General features: G+C 60.3%; 1 protein-coding gene across 2 annotated transcripts in view; it reads right to left on the bottom strand.

Annotated features, from left to right (window-relative positions):
• The window catches only part of FZR1 (fizzy and cell division cycle 20 related 1), a 20,806-nt gene extending 9,737 nt beyond the window's left edge, over positions 1–11,069 (bottom strand). Inside the window, exon 1 of one of the 2 annotated variants that reach the window (XM_078443634.2) lies at positions 10,855–11,069. The gene's annotated coding sequence lies outside the window, so the exon portion shown is untranslated. The remainder of the gene's footprint in view (positions 1–10,854) is intronic. The other variant, XM_078443635.2, reaches the window with a different exon arrangement.
• Positions 11,070–16,794: the final 5,725 nt, after the last annotated feature.

Here is a 16,794-nt window from a genome sequence, read left to right as displayed (position 1 = left end):
TGTCCCCGCTCACGGGGGGGTCCCTAGAGGAGTGCCGTCCACAGAGACAGAGAGTGGACTAAAGAGAACGTCTGCCCGTTTGAAAAGAGACTCCCGAGGGCAGCGTGAGCTCAGCGTCACCGGGGAGGGAACCAGCCTGGGGCTCCACCACTCGCACCTCTCCAGGCGTGGCCACGCCACGAGGTTCTCGATCTTCGACAGCGCCAGATGGCCTCTCTGACGGGTTCCTGGGCCTGTGGCGGAGACCGTGCAGAGCACGGGGCTGAAGGACCAGCACGAGCCCACCGAGTCCTCGACCCTCACCCCGCAATTGCGGGACACGGCCAGCCTGGTGCGGCCCAGGCCCAAAGCCGGACGGACACGCAGCCAGAGCCAAGCCCGCTGGGTGAGACTCAGAGGCACGGGCGCGTGGCCGCTAGTCGCCACGGTGCGCTCCACACACCGCGCAGGTTAGCGGGCTTGCACGTTTGATCCCGTGCTCCCCGTGCACGACCTCACGACCCGTGTGTCTGCACCATCGCCTCACGCACGCGAACCTGGGACGGCCGAGCAAGGGGCAGCGGCGCTGCAGGCTCACGTGGGGTCACGGGCAGGAGGCCCTGCCCCGAGGCCCGCCTCCCCGTGCCCACCCGCCCCAGGGTCCTCCCTCCGCTGGGCCCGGAGTTCCTCTCAAGTCCACCGGCCCCATCGTCCCCATGGGGCCAGCCGGCGGGCCTCCTGCTTTGTGAGCAAAGCGGGGCTGGTTCCCCCCTGCCCTCCCGCATCTCGGGTAAAGCCTGTGGGGAGCGGCCACCTCCTTCTTGCCCGTCGGCCCCCTCCCCCTGCACGTACCCTGTAGTCCCAGCAGAAGGTCCCCAGACCAGTCTAGCTCCTCTGTCACACAGTCCAGCAGTGATTGATGGCTGCGTCCCTCAAGCCTCCCTCACTTCTCTGGCGGGGGGGGGGGGGGGACCCCTTCCAGCCCACCTCCAAGTCCCCAGGATGAACCCCAAGGTGTGCCCTCGGCACAGTGACCACTCCTGGGGCAGCACGGCCGTACGAGTTTCTGTCCAGGCTGCAGACTCCCATTCAGAGGACAGAGTCCCAAGGGTGAGCCTGGGCCACGTGGGAGCCAGAGCTGAGCCCCAGGAGGCCGGCGTCCACTCTGACCGAGGACCAGCATCCTGGGTGGGGCTTATGGCGGGGAAGAAGGGGCATAAAGAGGAACAGTCACGGCTCCATTCTGGTAAGTTCTGCCATCAGCGGGTACTTTCCCGGAGTCGGGCCAGTCAGCTGTCCTGAGTGAACCGGGGTCACAGAGGCAGCAGACTTCCTTCGGCCACCGTGTGAGGAGTCAACCCTGGAGGGCTCTGACTGGGGCCTTGCTTGCCGCCCGCCAGGCAGCGAGCCCTGGGGGGCACCGGTGAAGGCCACGCTCGGTCCACATGCTCGGTGACCGCCCCTGCCTTGCTCTCCCCGAGCAGGGCTGCTCAGGGCCAGTGGGGCTTTGGGGGAATGAGGGGCCTCACCATGGGGGAATGGTCACACTGTGGGCTACAGCAGCCTAAACCTCTCAGCCCGGCCAAGCTTCCAATGGAAACCACGGCCCCCCAGTCACAGACTAAAGTCACCGTGCTGATGTCCCCGGCGGGGGGGGGGGGGGGGGGGGTCCCCATGAGGCCGGTAGGTCTGGTCTGTTTCACTGACGGCAGGGCCCAGGCCACAGTTCGGGAGAAACAAAGCGTCTACAAGGGAAGACACCCCACAAACGGTTTTATTTAGGAAGACGACACAGGGACACCGAGGGGCTCTGTCAGTTAAGCACCTGACTCTTGACTTTGGCTCAGGTTGCGGTCCCGGGTTCAGCTCTGTGCTGACAGTGCAGAGCCCGCTGGGATCCTCCTCTCTCTCTGCCTCTGCCCTTGTTCCCTCTCACTCTCAAAAAAAAAAAAAAAAAAAAAAAAAAAAAAGACACTAGCAGAAAACACACCTGCCACCCACGGGAGACGCTGACGTGAAGGGTGTGAACACAGCCAGCGCTCCTGAGACGCCCACCCTCGCGTGCAGCTGGAAGGCGGCAGGCCCCACGCGGACAGCAGGGCCCCGGCCCACAGCCCCGCACTCCGGGCCGCGCAGGCGTAGGGAGGAGACAGGCACCCGTGCTCCTTGGCAGGAGCTGAAACCCGACTTCGAAGAAGGCAGTTTGGCAGCTGCTTTCCAAATTTAAAACGCACATCCTTTCTGACGCACTCTCCCTACTTCTAAGAATTCCCCCGGAGGAACTCCGGCTGCGTGTGCAAAACCGCGAACACAAAGGCAAGCGCCGCGTGTGACAGCAAACGGTGAGGCTCGTGTCCCCACCAGGAGAGGCGGCAGGAGGGTCGGCCGGCCCCCCCCCCCCCCCCCCCCGAACGTGACGGCAGCACTGGGCCAACGAGCTGCTTCTAGAAGGCTGGGGAACACGCTGGCAGCACAGGTCAGCTCTCGGGAGGGGGCCGGGGGTGGGGGACAGAGAGGAAGGAGCCCGGTTTCCCCGGGCGCCTCATGTACTTCTTGGGTTCTGTGTCACGTGAGAGCGGAGGCGGGATGGACGCGGCCGGCGGCCCAGGCGGCGCACTGAGCATTCGGCCGCCCCTGCCCTAGTCTGAGAATTTCCTAATAAGACGTCCACGGGTGTGGTGTGCGGTGATTCTCCCGCTAACGAGCAGTCGCCGTGCGCAGACCGTCTGCAGGCCCCCGGCGGCCGGGCTCCCCCACCCAGGCCGAGCCCCAGCCGAGGTGGGAAGGGAGCAGCGAGCCGCCCTGCTGACCGGGCGGGCCGGTGTTGTGTCGGGTGACGGGGGCCAGAGCCCTCGGCCCCTCGCCGCCACTGTCCCCTCCACAGGGCACCGTCGCCGGGGGACTCGCCCGCCCACCACGCCAGCCCTTCGGAAGGGGGCCTCCTCTTCCACCGCGGCCCCCAGAGCTCACCTTCCGCCACCGCCTCGGACGAGCCTTCAGCCTCCCAGCCTGCTCTTCCGGGACAGAGGCGCCACCCAGCCACCTCACAGGACAGTGAGGTTCCCGCACAGCTACCCGAGGGTCAGGCATCGCCGACCCTCTCTGAGAGCGGGCCCAGTGGCAGGGCAGGCCGCGGCGAAGGCCGTGGCACCGTCCTGCCACCTCCGCAGCCCGCCAGCCCGTGGCCTTGCCCGGCCAGCCCTGCAGCCGCGGTGCTCCCACAGTTTCCGCCCACCAGGCACTCAGTCCAGGTGTGACCCAGGGGCCCTCAGACTGGGCAGCGTCTGGGGACACGTCTGTCTGTCGACACGTGTGTCTGTCACGGCGGTCACGACTGGGGTGTTCCTGGCCTCAAGGAGGTGGGGGCTGGGGACGCTGCCCAGTGCCCTCAGTGCCCAGGATGCCCCCAAGGAACGTTCACGGTGCCGGGCCAGGGAGGCTAGCGGATGAGGGACACGACGGGACACACGGGCCAGGCCTGCTGTCAGCAAGGACCGATGACGCAGCTCGAGGCACCCGCGATCACCTCCGAAGCCTCCCCCGGCAGGGGTGCAGCCGTGGAGGGCACCCCAGGAGCAGGGCGTGCAAACGGACGGCCTCTTCTCTGGGCCTGGTACGGCAGGGTCCACGCTGCACCAACCCCCCCCCCCCCCCCGCCCGTGCCGAGTTCATGCCGAGCCCCAGGCCCTCGCCAAATTTCACATCCTTCAAAGTCTTGCTCATCTTGAAAAACCAGTCTCTCCCGCACTTAGATGTTGTAAGGCTCTTCAGGAAGCCCAAGGAAAAATGAAACGATTCGTGACTCAGTGTCTCGAGGGTGACTGTAGTCTGGACGGGGCTACCTATAAAATGGGTTTATACCGGAGGCTCTCCCTGTCACGACGACCAGACGTCCTCCACACCAGCCAGCGTGTCCCGGCACAGTGCTCCTGGGTGCAGCTAACTCCAGCTTCTGGAGGGGAAGCCGGCCAGTTAGGCCAGGCGGCACTGGCTACCCACACGGGGTACGAGGAAGCAGCCTATGGACGCCCACTCGGCTACGTCCTATGCGGGCGCCACGGGGTCCTAGGTGCACAGGACACTGCTCCCGGCCCTGTGGGATAATGACGGCAGCGGGTCCCGCCTGGGGCCTTCCGCGGGCCAGCACCGCTCGAGGCCTTGTACTTAACTGTGTCCCACGAGCGGTCCCACCTCCACCTCACAGAGGAGGACCCTGTGGTGGCTGGCGGGCCAGGGGGCTGGGCTCCTACCCGGGCAAGTCCGGCTCTGGTACCTGTGCTCACCCCGCCTGCCCATGGCTGCTCAGATCACCATGCTCCCCCAGGTGAGGGGGGTCCCCAGGCCCAGCACCCGAGCAAGCCAGCCACCTAGAACTCCAAGGCCTGCTCTGGAGGGGGCATCCTCTCACGCGTGAGTATCTGCTGGTCTGTTCCAGCGGGAACCATCCCCCAAGTAGGGATTTACTGATAAATGGCTGGGGGCTCCCTGGGAACGGTCACCAGGGGGCACAACCTCTCACAGGGCCCCTGAAACCTTGAGGAACGTGCACCTGTCTGAGAGATATACAGGCGGAGACGGCAGGAGATCTGGAGGGGGGGGGGGCAGGTGCTCCCAGACTACCCAGCTCCGGGTGCTTTCCTCCTGAGAAAGAGGAGAGGCTCCCGTGGGGGGCCTGGGGCCCGGATGTGTTACTCTCAGCTATTCCCCAAGGGACCGGGGAAGTAGCACATGAGAAAGACCCAACTGGAAGAAGGAAGGACTTGTCTGATTTTCTGCTCACGTGGGAGCCTCTGGCTCTGCGGCCCCGGCCTCGGCTCAGGCCAGCTGGGGACCAGCCCTCGAGCCCCCCCGCCCCCACCACTACAGGAAACCCAAATACCATATAGCCCTAGAAAGGTACACTGGAAAAAGGGGGGCTTCAGAGAGGGACGCACCTGGCTTTGAGTCCTGGCTTCCACTCTTACTGGCCCAGTAACTTCTGCGAAGCAGCTAGGAGGGTGCCTGACTCAAAGGAGATGCTAGGAGGTGGTGGCTGATCCCACGGGCTCAGCGACAGGTGCGCAACACATCCCCCATGTGCCGGCTTCCTGTTCCTCCCTCCGCAGTGTGTTTGGGCTGTATGGCACGGGGGGCGGGGGTGGGGGGGGGTGCCTGGGCAGCCGCTGCTCCAGCGAGCTCCTGACCGCAGCTGTCGGCCGGGTGGCCAGGTGGGGCCCCTCCTCTTCCCTCACTGAGGCTGCAGGTAAGGAGAACGGGTCTTCCTCCAAGAGGAGGGAAGACTGTCGTCAATAAAAAGAAATGGGGCTACGTGGAGGCAGGAGGGCTGGCCGTGGCCTTCAGACATGGCCCAGAACGCAGGCTCTCGCACTCCCAATAGCTGATGCACAGAACGGGCCCTTTGAAGAGAGAGCTCCCACCCCGTGGAGGGAACACGATGGGCTAGGGGTCCCTCATGTCTCATGACACCAAAGACAAAGCCCAGAGGAGCTGGAATCAGAAAGGGCTGAGCCCGGGGCGCCTGGGGGGCTCAGTCGGTTGGGCGTCTGACTTTGGCTCAGGTCATGATCTCACTGCTTGTGGGTTCGAGCCCTGCACTGGGCTCTGTGCTGACAGCTCAGAGCCTGGAGTCCGCTTCGGATTCTGTGTCTCCCCCTCTCTGCTTCTCCCCTGTTCACACTTTGTCTGTCTCCCTCTCTCTCAAAAATAAATACACGTTAAAAAAAAAAAATTAAAAAAAAAAAAAGGGCTGAGCCTAACACATACGACAGGGAAGCAACGAGCCTCCCCTTTGGGGGCTGACGTGAATCACCACCAGAGGCAAGTTCTTTCTGGGGAGGCCTGGAGGTGGGGGCCCCCGAAGAACACATTCCAGCACCCATGCGTGTATCCGTTCTCTTAGCTAAACCTTACTCCCCGCTCTGTGCAGGCAGACCCTGGGGCTGACCAAGGAGTCCCGCCCTCCGGGGGCTGACGGCCTAGAGGACATGGCCTTTGGACCGGAGGCTCTCCCCTCTGGCCCTGTGGAAACGGCCACACCGTCGGCACCCCGGGTGAGCCCTGCTGCTCTAAGCCTCAGAAGTGCCCAAGGTGAAGCCTCTCGTCTACCCCCTCTGGGCACTGGGGTCGGCAGCAGCCCAGAGGATGCAAACCCCACGTGAGGGAGGGACAACTTGGCAACAGCAGCAGGCGATCTACGATCATTTACACGACTGAAACTGCGGTTTACGTCACAGGGCCAGATCTCAAGGCTGGATCAGGCCTTAAAGGGGTTCAGATGAGCCCCTCACAACTGCATCTGCTTGCATGCCTGCAGGGACAGGGAGCTCACCCCCTCACAGGCGGCCTTGAGCAGCAGAAAGTGCTCCTCAATATGTCTCACCAGGGACCCCACCTATGGGTCCTAGGTGGGGGCAGAAGGAAGACCTAAACCTACTACATTTAGGGCAGGGACCGCCAACCCCAGCTGCTGGCACCGCAGACACTGGGACCAGGCATGTTCTGGTGGGGGGGGGGGGGTACGTTCTGGGCACTGCAGGGGGCTGAGCAGCCTCCCCGGGCCCACCCACTTAATGCCAGAACACCCCCAGCGTGACAACCACAAACATGCCCGGACGTTGCCCCCAGTGGAGAACCCCCGGCTTGGGGGAATCTGTAGAGGGAAGAGTGGCTTCCCTCAGGCTCAGGAGAGCAGCGCTGACCTTTCTCCTGCCGTGCGGCCTTGGATAAGCGGTAGGCACAGGCACAGACTCTGCCTCCGAGCGGCGGTCTGCCCCTTCCCTTGCTCCCTCCATCACCGCCGCCCCCCACCCCCGGCCTCTCCTTATCTCTATCATAGGACGCCGTGCAAATACAGCCTGACGCCTCCTGCACAAATCGGTGGTTTCTGGGCCCGATCTACTCCGGGAAGGAGCACGTGCAAAAAAAAGGGCAGGAGGATCGGGAGGGGTCTGCGCACAGAGGTCTGGGGAGGCCGGGTGTAAGGAGAGCGCTGGGGGGCAGGAAGAGGGAAAGCGAAGGCCCAAAGAACAGTCTCCTGGGCCCGCGGTGGGGAGGTGGGGAAGGCCAGGGAAGAGGGAGTCACAGGATGAGACGAGCCTTCATGGACCGCAGGTAGTGTCGTGTGGAGGAGGGGGGCCCCGGGGGACCCGACAGCGCCTGCCCAGTCCGGGTGGGGAAGCAGGGGGTCCCGAGAGGATGGGGGAACAGGCACGAGGGGCCCCACGTGAGGCTGGGGGAGGGAACGGTCAGAGGAAAGCGTGACCTCCTCGGGGCTAACTCGCCCCAGGTGCCGGCAGGACCCCCAGGGGACGGTGACTGGCGCTGGCCCCATGGGGCTGGAGCTCAGGAGCCAGCCTCGGGGTCCAGCAATGCGCGAGGACAGGGGGTCAACTGTGCCCAGCAAGAACGCACGCAGACAGCACAGCGGGATCTCAGTTTGCATCAAAAGCAACGGCCACGAGAACCTGTGCTCAGCTGTCTGTAGCAGCTCTGACCGGAACAGGTAAAAGGTGGAAACGGCCCGAGCGTCCGCCAACTGGCGAGTGGACAAACGTACCGTGTCCAGCCAACACACAGGAACGTCACTTGGTCTCGAGCAGGAGCGAGAGTCGCCCGGCCCCGCCGCCCCGCGGACGGACCCCGAACGCACGACGCTCAGCGAGGGAACCAGACACGAGAGGCCACGCGGGGTGTGAGTCCGCGGGTGTGAAACGTCCAGAACGGGCTCATCCTGACACAAAGTGGGGTAGCGGGTGCCAGGGGCTGCAAAGGGCATGGGACTGACGACTGACGGGAAGGGGGCTTGTCTGGACTGGTGAGAATGTTCCAGAATCCATCTGGTGATGGGTACACAAGCCGAAAACCACTCAATTGCACAGTTTAAATCAGTAACTCACACGGAGAGGGAACCGTATCTGAATAGATCTGTTACCAACAAAGGTCGAGCAAACAAGTAACGGAAAGGAGGCTGCTCCCTGAAGGGAAGGCATAGGAAGCCAGGGGACAGCGGAGTCTACTTTTCGGGGGGAGGGAGGGTGCATGTGTCAGGCACGGCGCTCGAGGACTGGATGGCACGGGGCCGGCGGCACGTCCCGTGTGCTCCTGCCCCGGTATCAGGTGAGGACGCCACAGGAGGAGAAAGAGGTCACCTGCCAAGGACACGAGGATGCGCAGCTGTTGGGGACACAAGCGTCCCTTCCAGAAGGGCTCTGGTCGTGGGCGGAGCCTGTGGAGTCCCAGCGTCAACGTGCGTCTGGCCACCGAAGGAAGGTGTTGCCGCACGCGCCCGGCTCCAAACCACCCACGTCTGCGGCCGCTCTGTGTGCACCAAATCTCGGGCAGGTGCAGCAAGAGGTGGCCCGCGTGGTGACAGTGGACTTGACAAGGGGGAGGCCACCGCGGCCTGTGGTGGCTCAGAAACCGGACGGCAGGAAGATGCCGGGCCGAAGAGGGGCGGCCACGTAGTCCCTTCCTGGCTCTGCGGGACACCGGCCCCCGGTGCCAGCTCCCGGAACGGGCCAAACGCACCCTTCCCTCGGTCCATCAGTCCCTCCCGCCCTCCAGCACCCAGTTGAGCCAGCGTTCTCACGCTCCTGCCTCACGGGGGGCACCGCGCAGGCTCTGGGGACAGAGTCCCTGCCCTCACAGGGCTCACGGTCCCCCCTCGACACTGCTGATGTTTGGGGCCATGCTGAGCACTGGGTGGTGGGGTGGGGCAGCAGCTTCGCTGACCCCACCCACTGGATGCCAGGAGCACCCCCAGATCACTGAACCCGACCAGCGCCTGTCCCGATCACCACAGATGTCCCCAGACGGCGGCACCCAGGTCTCCAGAGGACAATTACAAGGGTACTGCGATCCTGCTGGTTCCTAAAACACCAAGTCCCTTGATGCGGACACCCGACTCAAGTCTCCAGGCTCGCCCCTCAAACAGAATGATTTTGGATCCTCACCCCATTCAGTGCTACCCCGAAAAAGGTCCCCACAACCAACACTCCTGTGGATCCCCAAACCCAGAGGTCCCTGGTATCCAGACCCCAGCAGACCAGAGGCCCCAACAAGTAACAGCGGCGGGACATTTCCTGCTGAAACAGAGGACCCGGTGTGAAAATCCAGGCCGACCGGCTCCTGAAGACTCATCGCTTTTCCATCTGCTTCCAGGCGCTTCTCCCCTAGCCCGAAACGGCCGCCACCACCGGCTAGGGCACGGGAGTCGGAGATTTCCCCGGGGGAACAGTCCCAGGGGGCAAAGGGGCAGCACAGCTACCTCCCTGGACACTGGCCTCCACCCAGCGAGGCAGCTGTCCCTCGAACCATGAGCTGTCCCAAGACCAGAGCCCTTGTTTTCGGGGGGGGGGGGGGGGGGGAGCCCATATCCTCGTTCGCTCGGCCAAGCGCCATGCGGCCGGCACACCTGCTTACACTCTGAGGTTCACAAGGCACGCGGTCGGGTTCGGCTCACACAGAAGGCGCCCCCGGCACCAGGGGCCAAGACGGTCCACGAGAAACCCTGCACGATGAACAGGCTAGGATGCGAGCTGGGGGGCAGTGCGCCACTCGGGGGGACGGGCCCCAGAGGCTCTCGGCAGCTTCTGGTGTGCAAATCCCCCACCTCCTCCAGGAGAGACCACCCAACCCCCTACGTTTCAAACACCCTCTCACGTGTCCCCAATTGGGGGTAAGAGGCACAGCTGGGTATGTTGTGACGGATTGTTTTTCTTCGGGCAAATCATCCTCATGCAAAGCGTGGTAAGAAGCTGGGGGGTGGGGGGGGATTGGTGCAGCCTCACCAGCAAGAGGCCTGAGGTCATCGCTCTGCCGACTGGAGTGAAGGGTGGGAGGGGGACCAGTTCCCAGCCTGACAGGCGCCTGAAAGAGGGGACGATCTCGTGGGGGCAAGAACAGGTGAAAATCTAAACGGGTCCAGGCTGCAGAGCGGAGGGTCTCAGGCTTTGGGCTGGGGGCGGGCCCAGCCAGTGCAGGACCAGTGGGCACCGGTCGGCAGTCTCTAGCGGGGGGAAACGCTCTGATGGGGAGACACATTCCACCCTCGGGGGCTCCGGGGTGGCGGGGCTTGGGCTTACAGGAAGAGGCAGGATGTGCCGGGGTCGGGGCGTAGCTGGGCTCAGATTTTGGTGGGGTCAGGGCCCAGATGGAGAGCTTGACTCCCGCTGGATGGGGGCTGGGGGCAAGGGGACACTTGTGCATTGAAGGAGCCGGGCCTGAGAGCTTGTGTGCCAGAACCGAGAGGGAGGGGAGCGGCGAGCACGACGGGGAGCCCAGACCACAGGGTCTCCGCACCTCCGTCTGCTCGCTTCACGGTCCACACGGCTAGGATTGTATTCTACTGGGATGGGGGGAGGGGGCCCGGTTCGGGCCGGGGTGAGTCGTGACAGCGATGGGGGCAGCCGAAATCTGGGCAGGGCCTGAGCTGGGACGGTCCCGGTTTGGAGGAAGCGGGTTTGACAGGCCAGAGGTGATCAATGGCTATTTTCGAGGGTGAACGCCCGGCTTAAGGAGACAGAGCTCGACCCCCGTTTATAGGCGGACCCCGGACGCCGGCTGCGGGGGGAGGGGGGGGGGCAGGTCTCGGGTCGCAGGTGGCTCGGGCTGGGGCGGTCACGCAGGGCCGGATCTGGGGGTGAAGACGGGAGCGAGATGCTGAGGTCACCGCGGGCCTAGCTGGGCACTGGGGGGCGGCGTTCAGGAGGTCTGGCCGGCTCCTGGAGGGGGCCCCGAGCGCGGGGGCCGCAGCCCCGGCCGCCGGCGCGGTGTCGGGGGTCCCCCGGGTAGGCCCGCGCCGCCGTCGGGCCCCGCCCGGCTCGGGGGTCGCGGCTCGGGCCCGGGGGGCGGGTCCTCAGACCCCGGCCGCCTCACCTGGCTCGCTCCGGTCCCCCGTTGGCTCCGCCGACCCCGCCTCTCCCGGCGCAGCGCCGCGCCGGCCTCTGCCGCCCGTAGCTCCACTGGTCCGGCCGCGGCCGCCGCTGTCGGGACCCCGGGCTCCGCGCTCCTTAATATGGCGGCGGTCGCTGTTCCGCGGCCTCCCGGAGCCCTCCTCCGCCGCGCGCGCTCCCGTGGCCGGCCACGCCCCCGCGCCGGCGCGCTGCGTACCGCCGCCACGCCCCGCCACGCCCCCGCGCGCCCGGGCCTCGCGCCCGGGCCGCGCCACGCCCCTCCTACCCCGCGCAGCTGCGCCTGCGCGCCTCGGGCATCTCGGGAGGACGTGACGTAACCCGTGATTCGAATCAATACAGGAAGCGGGGCGCCACGCGTTGCCACGGGCGACCGGAGCCGCCGGGGGCGCCCGCGACCCCGCTGACCCGCTGAGCCAGTTGCGAGGGAACTGCGGGAATGGCTCTGCCTAGTTCAGGACGTGGTTCTTAGCAGGAGACAGTCGCAGGCGCGGGCACTCAAGGGCGGCCCCACAGCCCGGGAAGGAGTCGCCCTGCGTGATAAGCGCAGAGGGGACTCGGCAACAGGTGCATGACACCCACTGCCTGCGGGAAGACGTTCCGTTCGTTCAGTATCCAACATTTATTGCGCTCCTACGGAGTGCTCTCCAGTCAGAAAAACCTCTGCCCCCGACATGGGCAAAGGGTGCAGGCAGACCTTCAACAAAGGAAAGAGGTGAATGGCCCAGAGGCTCATGAAAAGATGCTTACCATCAGGAGTCATCAGGGAAATGCAAATCAAAACCACTTCACGGGGGAAGGGAAGGGAAGGGGAGGGGAGGGACCACTTCACTCCTACTAGGATGGCTATGAAAAAGAAAACAAAGGTAAAACATAACAAGTGTTCGTGCAGACGTGGAGCAGGGGAACCCTCCTGAACGGCTGGCTGGTGGGCCGTAAAATGGGGCAGCCCCTGGGGAAAACAGCCTGGCAGCTCCTGAAAAAGTTACACGTGGAATTACCATATGACCCAGCGATGCCACTCATAGGTATCGACCCAGGAGAATTGAAGACGTGTGCCCATAAAAACGTGTACAGGGATGTTCGTGGTATTATACGTAATAACCAGAAAATACGAACAACCCAACTGTCTATAACGGATGATCGGGTAGACAAATGTGGTGTATCTACATCGTGACATGTTGTTTGTGGGTAAAAAGGAGCGAAGCACTGATACACGCTCCCAGGTGGTAGCGCGATGCTCAGTGACAGCAGCTACACATAAAAGGCCCTTGTACCGTAGTATTCTATTTATATGAAATGCCCACAATGTCCAGGCAAGTCCATAGAGACAAAGTAAATTGGCGGTTGCCAAGGAGCTGGGGGGAAGGAAGGCATAGGGAGTGACTGCTAGGAATTGTCTTGCTGGGGTGATGGGATGTTCTAAAATTGATGTGATTGATGGTTGCATAGCTCTGAATATACTGAAATCCAATGAATCGTACGCTTTGGGTGAGCAAATTTTATAGTACGTGAGTTGTATCTCAATAAAGCTGTTATAAAAAAATTCCTGTCTGTCAGGGCACCTGGGTGGCTAGGTTGGCTAAGCGTCTGACTCGTTTTGGGCTCAGGTCATGATCTCACAGGTCGTGAGCTCGAGCCCCACTTTGGGCTCTGCCTTGATAGTGCAGAACCTGCTTGGGATCTTCTCTCTCCCTCTCTCTCTGCCCCTCCCCTGCTTGCTTGCTCTCTCTCAAAATAAATAAATACACTTCAGAAAATGACTCAGTACTCACCAAATTCATCTATAAATTAAAAAACAAAAAAACGAAACTTCTCTGCCTGGAGCTGAAGTATGGAGAATAATAAAACAAGGAAAGAGAGAATGAAGGGTTATAGTCCCCAACGCAGCAATCAGGGACATGTGGGCAAAGATTTGGGGGGGAAAATACCATAATACAGGATTTCTATTCATTCATTCGGCAGGAAGTTATACATGTCACACAATAATGGGTTTCAGTGAGCTCTGCAAACATCATAGGTTCCAGAGCACCGTCATCTGATAGAAATATAACATGAGCCACGTAAGTAATTTTAAATTATCTAGTGGCCGCATTAGAGAAAGACAAAGAGGGGCGCTTGGGTGGCTCAATCGGTTAAGTATCCAACTCTTGATCTCAGCTCAGGTCTCGATCTGAGGGTCGTAAGTTCAAGCCCCGCATTAGGCTCTGCACTGGGCATAAAGCCTACGTAAATAAATAAAAGTTAAACAAACAAGAGAAACCAGTGTAGTTAATTTTAATATATTTTATTAACTTCATATGTCCAAAATATTTACATTTCAACATTTAATCAAAATCAACAATTATCAATGAGATATCTCATACTCATTTTCCCATATTAAGTCTTAAAATCCAGCGTGTGAACACTTATGGCCCATCTCAGTTTGGGTGCTAATTTTCGCTGGAAATTCTGGATCTCTGTATTTAAAGTTGACAGGGGGAAAAACAGATCCACAGGCCCCAGGGATTCCCAACATGCTTAAAACTTTTCCAATAACTGAATCGAATGTCAGCTTTTCCCATTTCCATTTAAATTACTTACATTTTAAAATTAAAAATTCAGGGGCGCCTGGGTGGCTCAGTCGGTTAAGCGTCCGACTTCAGCTCAGGTCACGATCTCACGGTCTGTGGGTTCGAGCCCCGCGTCGGGCTCTGGGCCGACGGCTCAGAGCCTGGAGCCTGCTTCCGATTCTGTGTCTCCCTCTCTCTCTGCCCCTCCCCCGTTCATGCTCTGTCTCTCTCTGTCTCAAAAATAAACGTTAAAAAAAAAAATTAAAAAAAAAATAAATAAAATCAAATTAAAAATTCAGTTCTGGGGGCACCTGGGTGGCTGAATCGGTTGAACATCTGACTCTTGGTCTCGGCTCAGGTCGTGATCTCACAGTTCATGAGTTCAAGCCCTATATTGGGCTCTGTGCTGACAGTGTGGAGCCTGCCTGGCACTCTCTCTTTCCTTCTCTCTGCCCCTCTCCTGTGCTCGCTCGCTCTCTCTCTCTCAAAATAAACGTTAAAAAAAATCAGTTCTGCAGTTGCACTGGCTCCATATCAAATGTTCATACCCCCAGCCCCTCTGGCTAGTAGCTGTCATATTGAATGACACAGACATAGAATACGCCCATCGTAGCAAATTTTACTGGACAAAGAAGGTCCAGAGCAGTGCCTGGCACAGAGTAGATCAATAAATGTCAAACGAAGAATCTTCTTTTTTTAAAAATAATTTTTCCAATGTTTATTTCTGAGAGAGAGTGAGACAGAGTGTGAGCAAGGGAGGGGCAGAGAGAGAGAGAGAGGGAGACACAGAATCTGAATGAAACAGGCTCCAGGCTCTGAGCGGTCAGCACAGAGCCCGACGCGGGGCTCGAACCCACAGACCGTGAGATCGTGACCTGAGCCGAAGTTGGATGCTCAAGCGACTGAGCCACCCAGGCGCCCCAGACAAAGAACCTTCTTGAGTATCTGCCCCTCTGGGCTGGGGCTGATAATCATTCCTGGGGCCCACTCCCAGATTCAATAACCGTGTCTACGAGTTTCTGTTCCTCACCCCAAACCAACACTATCAACATTCCAGCTAAAACGTGCCCTGCAGAGCTCAGTGGAACAATCCAGATGCACTATATGCTTTGTTTTGTTTTGTTTTGAATTCTGGTGATGAAAAAGCGTGCTGATCTGGTGCCTCTTTCGTTTCCAACAGAATGTGACTCGGGGAGAAAACGAAAGTCAGCAAGTTCTTTCTGAATCAGAATTCCACCTCGGCCATCTGACTCGCTCGTTTCATTTTAAATAAAAGACAGCGTCCGACTGGGCTGGGATTAGGCTGAGGCCAGAGATGTGGCCTGTGCAAAGTTGAATCCCGTCTTCATTTAAAAGTCTGGATTTTTGGGGGGCACCTGAGTGGCTCAGTCGGTTGGGCTTCCAACTTCAGCTCAGGTCACCATCTCACGGTTCGTGGGTTCAAGCCCCGCGTCGGGCTCTGTGCCGACAGCTCGGAGCCTGGAGCCTGCTCCGGATTCTGTGTCTCCCTCTCTCTCTGCCCCTCCCCCGATCTCTCTCTCTCTCTCTCTCTCTCTCTCAAAAATAAACATTAAAAAACAAAGTTTGGATTTTTTTAATAGCAGACTTCATGCCCAGCACAGAGCCCGACACGGAGCCTGAACTCACCGCTGTGAGATCCAAACCTGAACTGAGGTCAAGAGTTGGACACTTAACCAACGGACCCACCCAGGCGCCCCAGAAGTTTGGATTTCTTTGCATTAATTTTTATTTTTATTTTTAAACTTTGATTTTTAAAAATACCTCCTTGAGGCAGGAACGTGGGGGTTGTAGGAGGACAGTGCGGGAGGTCGCTGAGGGCGGTTTCTGTTGCCACAAGTCACCCAAACCCAGGAGCCGAGCGCAACGTGACTGCGTTATGTCACCGTTCCGGAGGCCAGATATCTTGTTTGTTTTTGAGAGCGCGAGCAGAGGAGGGGAGCGGGGTGGGGGTGGGGGGCAGAGGACCCAAAGCAGGCTCTGCCCCATCAACAGCGAGCCGGATGTGGGGCTTGAACCCACGAACCACAAGATCACGACCTGAGCCAAAGACAGTCACTCAACTGGCTGAGTCCCCCCAGGCGTCCCTGGAGGCCAGAAATCTGACACAAGTTCCTCCAGGCTGACACCCAGCGTGGGCAGGGCTGGTTCTGCAACCCCCCCCCCAACCCCTGACGCCAGGGGGGCGGGGCCCAGGGGGTCCCGTCTGCCCCCTTTTCCAGTTTCCAGAAGCCGCCTCGTCCTTGGCCCTCGGCCCCTCCTCCAGCCTCAAGGCCGCGGCGGGGGACCGGGGGGGGGGGGGGGGGGGGTCTGCCCGGGGGGGGGGGGGGGGGGGGTCTGCCCATCTGTCTGCCTCCCTCTCGCGAGGACGCTGGGCCCCCCAGGCACCCAGGGTCACCCCCGCCTCAGGGGCCTTGGCTTTCTCCCTCCCGCAAGGTCCCTTTTATAGCATAAAAAATACCATTTTCACGGGTTCTGGGCATTAGGGAGCGGGTATCTTTGGGGGCGTCATTGTTCAGCTCGTCCACCCTGTTCTGTGCCACGACTGTGGCGGGGACACGCAAGCTGACGCGGTGGTACGACTGACCGTATGATGACCTCAATATGCACGCTGGTTTCTTTAAATGCTTATTTTTGGGAGAAAGAGAGAGCGCAACCTCGCGCATGCAAGTGGGGGAGGGACGGTGGGGGCGGGGATCCCAAGCAGGCTCAGCACAGAGCCTGATGCGGGGCTCGAACCCACGCTATGAACTTTGAGAGCATGACCTGAGCCGAAGCTGGATGCTTAACCGACTGAGACACCCAGGCGCCCCTACGTGTTGATTTTTAAAAAGAAAAAAAAAAAAAATGCATCAAAATATTACCGTTTATGGAGTTTTTTGTCACCCCCTTCAATTTTCTGCTCACCTGCCACACCACCGAACAAACCATTTCCTCGCTCTGGTTCCTCCTGCGGAGAGCATCACTTAATTCCTACTTAATTGTTTTTTTTTTTTAATTAAAAAAAAACATTTTTTTTTAGGGGCGCCTGGGTGGTTACGTCGGTTGGGCGGCCGGCTTCGGCTCAGGTCACGGTCTCGCGGTCCGTGGGTTCAAGCCCCGCGTCGGGCTCTGTGCTGACAGCTGGGAGCCTGGCACCTGCTTCGGGTTCTGGGTCTCCCTCTCTCTCTGCCCGCCCCCCCCCCCCACTCGCATTCGGTGTCTCTCTCTCTCTCAAAAATAAATAAACATAAAAAAAAAAAAAAGATGCTCGACCATCTGAGCTACCCAGGGACCCCCTTTTATTTTATTTTTTAAAGTAAAGGTTCCTATCTTTGGCAAACTCCAAGTCCAGA

Source organism: Panthera onca, chromosome A2 (assembly GCF_046562875.1).
Source record: "Panthera onca isolate mPanOnc1 chromosome A2, mPanOnc1 haplotype 2, whole genome shotgun sequence".
NCBI lineage: Eukaryota > Metazoa > Chordata > Mammalia > Carnivora > Felidae > Panthera > Panthera onca.
This window is presented reverse-complemented; position numbering and strand designations above follow the sequence as displayed.